Below are 9,653 nucleotides of genomic sequence, written 5' to 3'. Positions count from 1 at the left end.
GGTTTGGGAGGGAGGGGCTGTCCCCCTATCTCGGCGTTTCTGGGGTTGTTTCTTCTTGAGAGCATCCCGGGAAATGTGCATTTTAAGAGCCTCTAGGGATTCTTTACTGGACGTGGTCCAGCTACCTTCCGAGGTTTTGATGTATCCTAAATTTTGTGCAGTTGTTGCGAGAGAATGGGAATGCCCAGGCGCACGCTGCCGTAAGCGTGACCACCATGGCATCCAGGTCTTCTCTGCTGTCAACGTCCCTTGTTAGAGGTTTCTCCAAGGATCTATCTAATTTTTTCTTATATGTATAACTCCCAGTTTGCCTTTGTCAGGTTGCGTACTGTTAGTCGATTAAAGTTCTCAAAATCGACAATGGTTGGCATCGCAACCTATGATCAGGTCGATCTTTTGCTTTCTGCAGTTTTCCACCAGCTGTTTGAGTAGCGAGTGGGGGGGGGGGAGGGCTTCCTGGTCATGGTCTATTAACGCCAAACACAGCCTTTAAAACCAAATTAAATTAAAACCAAACACAGAGGACCCTTTGGGCTCTTTATGGCTGCGGCTACGTGGTCTTCATTACTGAAATTAGGTACCAAAAAGAGGTTAGGGTTCTTTTTTTGAGGATGCAGGCTCGCCTTTTACTTGTTTTATCGGCTTAGCAGACGCCAGCTAAAGGACAGCTGACGCCGCCTCACTGTGGCGGAGCTCAGTAAAGAATCTTCCTCCATACCGACGCCTCTAAGTGCCATAGCCAAGTCGTGAGGTGTACCCTTCCAGTATGTTCTCCTCTTCATCCGACATTCCTTCCTGGTGCCGGTCTTCGGTCGGCTCCTCCAAGTCTGGCTTTTGTGCGTCTGCCTCCAGCTCAATGCCTCCTGGTTTGCTCTTGGCATCGGACTTGTAAATGTGGACCGTTAGGTATTAGAATCCGTATTTAAATCGGTGCCCTGACTCGTCTAGGATCTTCCAGCGTTTTTCTCGTTTAGAGTGCGGACAACCTGTTTCCGCAGTCCTACCGCCTCCTCCACCTTGGCGACTCTCCAGTCCGCCGTGGGAAGCGTCGGATTGCACATCCTCAGCATCGCAAGGATGGTGTTAGGGTCGGCCGTCTTTTCGGGGAGCCATACTCGCGCCCTCGGTTTTCTCGGGATCTGCACCCAGTCAACCGCCACTAGCTTTATCTCGTGGTAGATTTCGTCAAGCTATCATTCGCTTGTACATCTCCACCAATCGCGCGTCTTGGGAAGTCACCTTGACGCTAGCCTGGTACCAACCTGCGTCTACGCATTCTGGTGGGGGCCCCCCTCTGACACGTATCCCTATCCTTGGATTGAGGTGATTTACCGCCCGTCGCACTACCAGCGGTGTACACAGTTACGGCACGCAATTGCTTGCGTGCAGGTCCCCCTTTTGTACCCGTTGGCTGACGGCCTAAACCAGAGTATGGTTAACTGTCATTAGGTTTTTTTTTATATTGCAAAAATTGGTGGCTTTTTACACGCTCCGTTTTTTTTAATATATTACATTACGTTTCTTCCTGTAGTGGAAGAATTATTTGGCGTCCCCGTTTAAATGGGTTAACGCCACAGCCAATGCATTGCAATGTTTGAAATCTTATTTCAGGAGATCTAAAAATTGCGCTTGTTTTAAAAACAATAATTTTTATATATTCATTTTTGTTAGTAAAGAAACTATCAACATTATTTGAATTTGAATGAATAAATGCATAACCTGTAAAATTCTCCGAAACTGAAACTGAACCGCCCGTGTAAAAAATAACCATGTTCATATTATTAAAAGAATTCAATTTTTCGATTAGTGAAGTAAAAATGATGACTTCATTAGCTTGCTTTTTGTTAACGCAGGTACCTTTAAAAAAATTTGTGTCTAGGGATAATTTGGAAGGGGGAAAGTAAAAATAGGGTTGATGGGAGCAATATGATTAAAAATGTTTTTATATTTAGTATACTAGATTCTTCTATAGCTGGATTTAGTGTATGAGTATGAAAGAGGTAAGAGTGAAGCAGTTGAAAGTCTGTACGCGAAGGATTTGGCCAACTTTTTAGCTGTGGCGAAAAAAATTTTGTAAATGGGTGGGAGTTCAGCACTGAGATGAAAAATAATTTTAACAGGAGTTGATTTAATAAGGCCTAATGCTTTTCTCCGGTGAAAATTTGGGTGGGAGTTGATAATATTTAGGGCTGCTTTAAACAAGTTAGCGAATGAGGAAGAGGCGCACTCAAACCTAGATCTAATAAAAGCTTTTGTAGAAACATATTTGTTTGATTTGATTTTGAAATAATTTTTTAACTTGTGGTACAGACGAATTATATGATTCTACCCAAATAGTTGACACTATTTACATTATTTAAGGTGATGCTGTACGTTAAGAGGTCAGGTTAAAGGTACTGTTTGGTCATTGAGAGTTTTCAATGCCGGGAAATGAAAGACGAATTTAATTATAGTACATTATATTTATGCTTATTATAGTCAATTATATTTATGCTGCAGGCCGATGAAACTGGGATCAACCATTGATGGGATCAACCATGGGATCATCCAGTTTATGGTGCTAAGCAGTGACTAATAATATAGACAGAGAGTGCGGCTCCACTAGACATACGCGAAGCTAAAGCTCTCGATAGTGGAGAGGGCGGCCCGACATAGTGATTGCGAAGCTAAAGCTCTCTTAAAATAGGCCCGTTGAAGTCGAGCGGCCGAGAAAGAGTCGGCTTGCGACCAACTAAGGCGATATATCCATACTTTAGCTTAATAAATAAACTATAACTAATTTAGCGGCTGCTGCCTGACCCGACAGGTACGTTAAGGTTAAAGTGTATAGTGGCTGATTTATTTGCATTAAATGTAAGATTGATTAAATTACAAATTTTCGTAAAGAGATTAACTTTCTCCCCTAATTTAGATTCAGCCAACCAAAAAACCTTGTCATAGCAGACTAAAAAAAATCAACCAAAATCAGTACTGTCTTGATTGTTGCTTAGATTATGAAGCTCAAGAGTGTAAAGGCTAAATAGAATTGGGCCAAGACAGCTTCCCTGACTAACCCCTTTGTCGACTGCTACCTCAGCCTTTCCCAAAGTTAAAATTCTTTCATTAAGGAAATTGATAATAAATTTAATATGGAAGTGGTTAAAACCCTTGGCCCTTGACAGAATCAGGGTTACGGGATTTGAGAAAGACAAGAAGTCTTTAGTCTTTAGAAAGACGATATGTGAAGTTTGAGATAGAATCTGTGTAAAGTAGGTCGTCAGGGAAAATAACATCAGAACAAATAGCAGTGTTAGCAGCTGTGGCTATGTGACTAAGAAAAGCATGGTGTTCCGAGTCAGAAAAAGTACTTTTGGAAGGTTTTATTTGTTTATAAAGTTTAAGGGCATGAATTTTTCCCCACATATTTTTCATTGAGGCAGGGTCAGATAAATCATCTAAAATCCTGTTTAGGTTATTCTTTCTCATTTTATAAAAGTAATTATTAAGCTTTCTATTACTGTTAATATAGGCAATAGCATCTGTGTAAAGCTTGGATTTAAAATATTTTTGCCTGCACGCGTTTCTTAGCCTAAACAGTTTTTCACAAATCTCATCCCAGTATTTTTTAGGAACATATCTATTATTCCCATTTAATTTTATCGTATTATTGGCGTATATGTTTTGAGAAGAAGTAAAAAGGGTGTCTAGAGAATTAATATGAATATTTGAGAAATCTTGAATAATTTTTGGGTGATTATATTTATAAGAGTTGAAAGAAGCCGAAATATGATCCACTTTAATTAAAACCGGAAAGTGATAGCAATTCGAAGTTTTAGAATAAACTGAAGCCCATTAAATCTAAGATGATTATTGTTTGTAAAAGTGACATCAAGGGTAGAGAAAAAGGACGGATTAGTTGAGTAGGTTGGATCGCCATTGTTAATAATGCAGAAAAATTCTGAATTTAAAAGAGCGTTTTTCAAGATGCCTCGTCTGGCATCAAGCGTGTTGTGACCCCAAATACTAGATTTGGCATTAAAATCGCCACCTATAATAGCAGTACCGTTCAGTTTAGACGCAATATATAATAGATCGTTGCAACCTTTTTCAAAAGAATTAGTGTCAGGATTGGGTGCGGCATAGATACTAAAAATGTTTATGTTGTTTTTTTTTAGATTGGTTGTACAGACACCAACTGCTTCAATATTAATGTCACATTTAACTTTCCTAAAACTTATGTTTCTTTAAGGGGTTATATACAGTTGTGATATATGAAAAAATCGATTTTTTTTTTTATTGCATATTCTTTAAGTATATTCTATTGGGAATACTCTCACAAAAATTCATAACGATCGGAGCATTAGAACCGGACCTGTAGCTATTTATAGCGCACTATCTGCATATAAAACTTGAACAAACTTGAAACTTTAAACGCGATTATCTCAGAATCTTTTTTTTGGGAAATTACCTTTGCGGTGGACATGATTACTAAAAAACTACTAATCCGATCAACACCAAATTTTGACCCCTTATTTATTATGATATAAGCTAGTCCGTGAACGAGGGATTTTCAATTTTTTTGAAAACTCTTTTTTTAAAGCACAAAAAACGAAAATCTTATACCTTGAAAAAGTACATTTTTTGTTAAAAACGTCGCCATTTTTTTTTTATCAAAATTTTTAAAAATCCCTCGTTTACGGACTAGACAATACAATATACTAACTAAACTTTTTTGAATTTTGGATTTCGGATGAACCGTTTTCGAGAAATCATGCCCACCGCAAGACACCATCGAAAAGAGACGATCCGGGAATTCGACTATACCATTTTTGTTATGTAATATTTTTTTATGAAAAAATTTAATTAAGTACCCAGAAACATGTACTAAACAACGTCGGTAAAACATTTTTCATAAATATTTTCTATGGTGTCAAAAAAAATTCGATAAAAATCCAAAATTGCTATGTCTATATTATTATTAACTAAAAATAGTTATAAAATAGTTATGTTGGAGGATTTTAAGAGACATTTTTATTTTTTTTTTTAATTTGGGTTTTTTCTTAAGAAAAGTATATACATATAGACAAGAAACGTTAAAAAACTATTGTAATGATTGGTTATTTTAATTAAATTTTCGAATTTGTAATAGAAATACGATCTTTTAAATTAACTAAAAACTTTCTTGATTAAGCAACTAAAATCGAATTTTCGTTGACTATAAAAGAGGAAATGTCTAAGGCTAGTTGGTTTAAACTATTTTCTGCAGCTTTTAAAGCTCGGTTGTTGGAATTATAAATTTCAACTTGTTGAGCAGAAACAGGTTCTTTAGATTGGGTATTAATGAATTTTTTTTTGAGAGAGTACTCATGTTTTTAAAGTGCAGCTTTCCAGCTGATCATTATTTCGTTGGCATGGTTTTCCTTGCCATTATAGCTGTGGAAAATGAGTGATGTCGTTAGTATGAACTTCTTCTAAAATTTGAAATAGAGACGGTTACCTAATTTTCGCTTCTGATTTTGATAAGTTTTCAAGTGTCATGCACTTTTTAATTGCATAGGCTCTTTTAGGGGTAGGACAACCAAGACAGGTGGCTACGTGATATTGTTTGCAGTTAACGCCAATCTTACTGACGGACTTTTGAGTTTCAGAATTTTGACTTTGAGTTTCAGAAGTGTAGCATTCAAATCTAGCGTGTTAATGGGGACTCTGTTCTGTCGGCTCTCTAAGCCATGATACAATTATATAAGGTAGTCCATTCCACTGACATATCGTTCGGGTTTGCTCACTTAATTTCAAACTGTCAAACTGAAAGGTGATTTTGTTTTCACAACTTTAACCCTTAAAAAATGACTTTTTGCTATTATTGTCCCAAGAACGTGCTAGAACGCGACGCGTGTCGCGTCTATTTATTTTAAGATACGTGTATACTTTAGAATTAAGAACAAAAGATTGGCTGTCCAAAAACAAAAACAAAGAATAACGTCAAACTTTAAACTTATTAAAATAAAATTATAAACACTACAACTCTTGTCATAACTAAGAAAAACTTTTAGCCCCATGCTCCGTGTAAGGGTTAATCAAAGTACTGTTTAGCCGATTCACTCGCACTATTCAACGCTTACTATGTTAAAATAAAAATAATGCAGTTAAGTCAACGAATGGACTACCTTATATAATTGTATCATGCTCTAAGCCAGTATATCCGATTTTGTCAATATAGACCACAAAGGGCCCTTTGTGAGAAATGTCATACAAAATTTCATTTTTATCCAGTTGAAAATTGTCTTCAAGGCAAAAATTTTCTAATTTTCTTTTCTTTTCTTCTTCTTTTATGTTTAGACTTATGTATTATAAAGTCATCTGGAGCGCTGTAAACCATGAGGGAATGTAAAAATAACAAAATGAAACCATCATTTTTAAGTTATTATTTGATCGTAATTCGGAAAGTCAATCTCTTAGTGCTATAGCGTGAACAATATTTTTTGTTAGTCCATCTTTAGCTAACACTAACAAACTGGATAGTTTACCCACTCGAGAGCATGCCACGTATAATTGTCCGTGTAAAAAACATGGTGTTCTTAAATCTAAGCCACAAATAGACATCGTTTGACCTTGGGATTTGTTGATAGTCATTGCCAATCATTGCCAAGATTGGTTGCCAATCTAATCGGAAACTAAATTCGTTTGAATTGAATTGGCGCATCTGTACGTATAATAGGAATCCGTGTTGTTAGTATATTTTCACCTCTGAACTTTCCACTTAAAATGCTGGCGTCGATCACGTTTTTCATTAATTTTTGAATGACTAATCGCGTACCGTTGCACAGTAGGGGCGGGTTCAAATTACGAAGTATGATAATTGGAGATCCAACCTTTAATTGTACATTATGAGTTGGCATGCTTTGCGAATCGAATGAGTTCAAAAACTCTGTGGGAAAATTTACTGCTTCGCTGTCGTCGCTTTTCCTGACGCGCAACACATCCCAGCTGGCTCATTTTTGAATTTCAGAGCATGACAATGCGGACATTTCTTGTCATAGCACCAATTACCTCTTTTGAGTGAGCATAATACTCAATTTCAGGCTCATACTGGAATGCTAGACGCAGGAATGAAGCAGGTATAAATGCTCGATGTACCTGTTGTCGTTGTTGGTCATTTGTCAATTGACTGTGAAACGGCGTGATTATCGTTGTTGCCCTATTCTAACACGTACATCAGTATTTTGTAGCTGGATTTGTTCTTCGGTTCTTTCGGATCTTCTATTTCGCATGTTTCGAGATCTAATTGTATCACGGCTCAAATCACCCCCCTTTGCGTTTTATTGGCATTGCTCACTGAACAAAACACTCAATTATACCTAATGACGAACGATTTATGCCCCAGTTTAAATTGAGTAAAAATGCTATGGTAGCGTGGTTTTGTCAGTATGAAGAGGTAGTAACTCACATAATATGTGCTTTTTGGTATGTCGAATACGATTTAAGAGGATAAAAAATAGATGTTGCTGGATTTTAAGACCTACTCAATACGCTCACAAAATATCATTAGAATCGGTAAAGCCATTTCGGAAACAGTAAAGTAACAAAAACTGTGACACGAGAATTTTATATATGTATATACACTCAAAATAAAATTTACCCTAAAATTAAGAAATTCGCCATAATAAATACAAGAAATACAAGAATACAAGAAATACTCTAAATGCAAGAAAAAACTTCTAGTTTCTAGAAAAAAATTTGAAAACAAGAAACATTTTCTTAAATCAAAGAAGCTTTTCTCAAATATAGAAATAGTCGCCATAAACTGAAATCGCCCTATTATTATTAGTCTAGCAAAAATCAGTATTAGTATAGTAAAAAGCAGAAAGTAGGCTGTGAGCATGACGGTTCACACATTTATACTGTGTTTGTGGCAGAGCACGGGCAGATAAATGCAGACTGATCTATATAATATTTTATATATAATATATATATATATATATTTATATATTTTATCATGTTAAGAAATAATGTAACGATATTTGAACTATTAAATTTCGCACAATCAACGGAGTCTTCTATTTCTAAGATGTTGACATTACAAGTTTATTAAAAAGTTTATTTAACAAGTGCTTTTTTTGATCATCGAACTACCGAACTGAGCGGACGTGCTTTGTCTGAGCTCAGGGAAAACTGCACCATAATACAGCAAATCAAAAAACTGGGGTAACCCAATATAAGCGAAAAGTCGCTGAACTACAATTTATTAAAAGCAATGTGATGAGCTTAACAAAAACTAGTGCATTGTTTTAAAAAAATAAGTGCCGCGCAATGAGCTCATTGAGCAACGATCAAATGATCGAGCGTAGAAGTTCAGTGAACCAAAGAAACGGCTTCTACTCTTACATTTCAACACGCGATACCGAAGTGGAAAAATCGGCGATTAAGAGCAACCCGGCTGTACTGACCGCTGAAACCCAAAGGACACGGTCTTGCTCACTCGCTCTGATCACTCAGACTCCCGCGTCATGGAGTTCGCAGTGTAAAACCCCCCTCCAATATCGGAAACAAATTTCGCACCAACAACTAGCAGTGCTAAATTTCTGCAATCACAGCGACAACCACTGCAAATCAAAATACCGCGACGTCAACGACTACAGCGAGTACAAAAACAAAAACTTCGGAAAGTGCCAAAGCGGCCACGGCCACACAGACTGGAATGGATCGCTACATCCAAATTAAGCGCAAGCTTAGCCCGCAGAGTAATCCGGCAGGCAACAAAACAAAAATTAACCGTGTCCTGAAGATCGATAAAGAACCAGACCGATCCACTACTAAAAGATTTGTCGTACTGGCGGAGGTTCAAGAAAACCAGCCAGCCCAAGACATCGCAAAAAAACCCAAGCCCCTTCCAATCTATATTAGGGAAAAAAGCTCGAGTGCCCTGGTCAACAAAATTGCGTCGTTGATCGAGAACGGTGACAACTTTCATGTTGTTCCGCTTATCAAAGGGAACATCCATGAAACAAAGGTGCAAACCAAGACTGAACTTCCGAATCGTGTCCAAATATCTAGACACTATACAGAAAAACTATTACACGTACCAGCTGAAAAGCAGTAAGGGCCTACAAGTGGTAGTAAAGGGAATAGAACCCGATGTTACCGCCGCGGATATAAAAACCGCCCTTAAAGAAAAGGGCTTCGCCGCCAAGAATGTTATTAACATTCTAAATAAAGATAAAAAGCCACAACTCCTCTTCAAGGTCGAGCTCGAGCCAGAAAGCAGGTCGCTGAAGAAGAACGAAGTCCACCCAATCTACAACCTGCAATATCTTTTGCATCGGAAAATCACTGTTGAAGTGCGACATAAACGCAACGGTCCAATGCAATGCACTAATTGTCAAGAGTATAGACACACAAGGTCTTACTGCACACTGCGCATTGTCTGTGTAGTCTGCGGGGACACCCACAAGTCCGCTTGTTGCACTACAAACAAGGACAGTACCGTGAAGAAATGTGGAAACTGTGGAGGCAGCCGTACGGCAAACTATAGAGGATGTATGGTGTATAAGGAGTTAAAGAGTCGCATGCGTCAAGCGACCGCAACGCGCAACCAAAATCCACAGAATGCGTACATTGCGTCAAAAACTACGCCAGACGTCTTCTTCGCCAAAGCTGCGAGATCCTCATTCGGT

This window comes from Drosophila bipectinata, chromosome 3R (assembly GCF_030179905.1).
Source record: "Drosophila bipectinata strain 14024-0381.07 chromosome 3R, DbipHiC1v2, whole genome shotgun sequence".
NCBI lineage: Eukaryota > Metazoa > Arthropoda > Insecta > Diptera > Drosophilidae > Drosophila > Drosophila bipectinata.
This window is presented reverse-complemented; position numbering follows the sequence as displayed.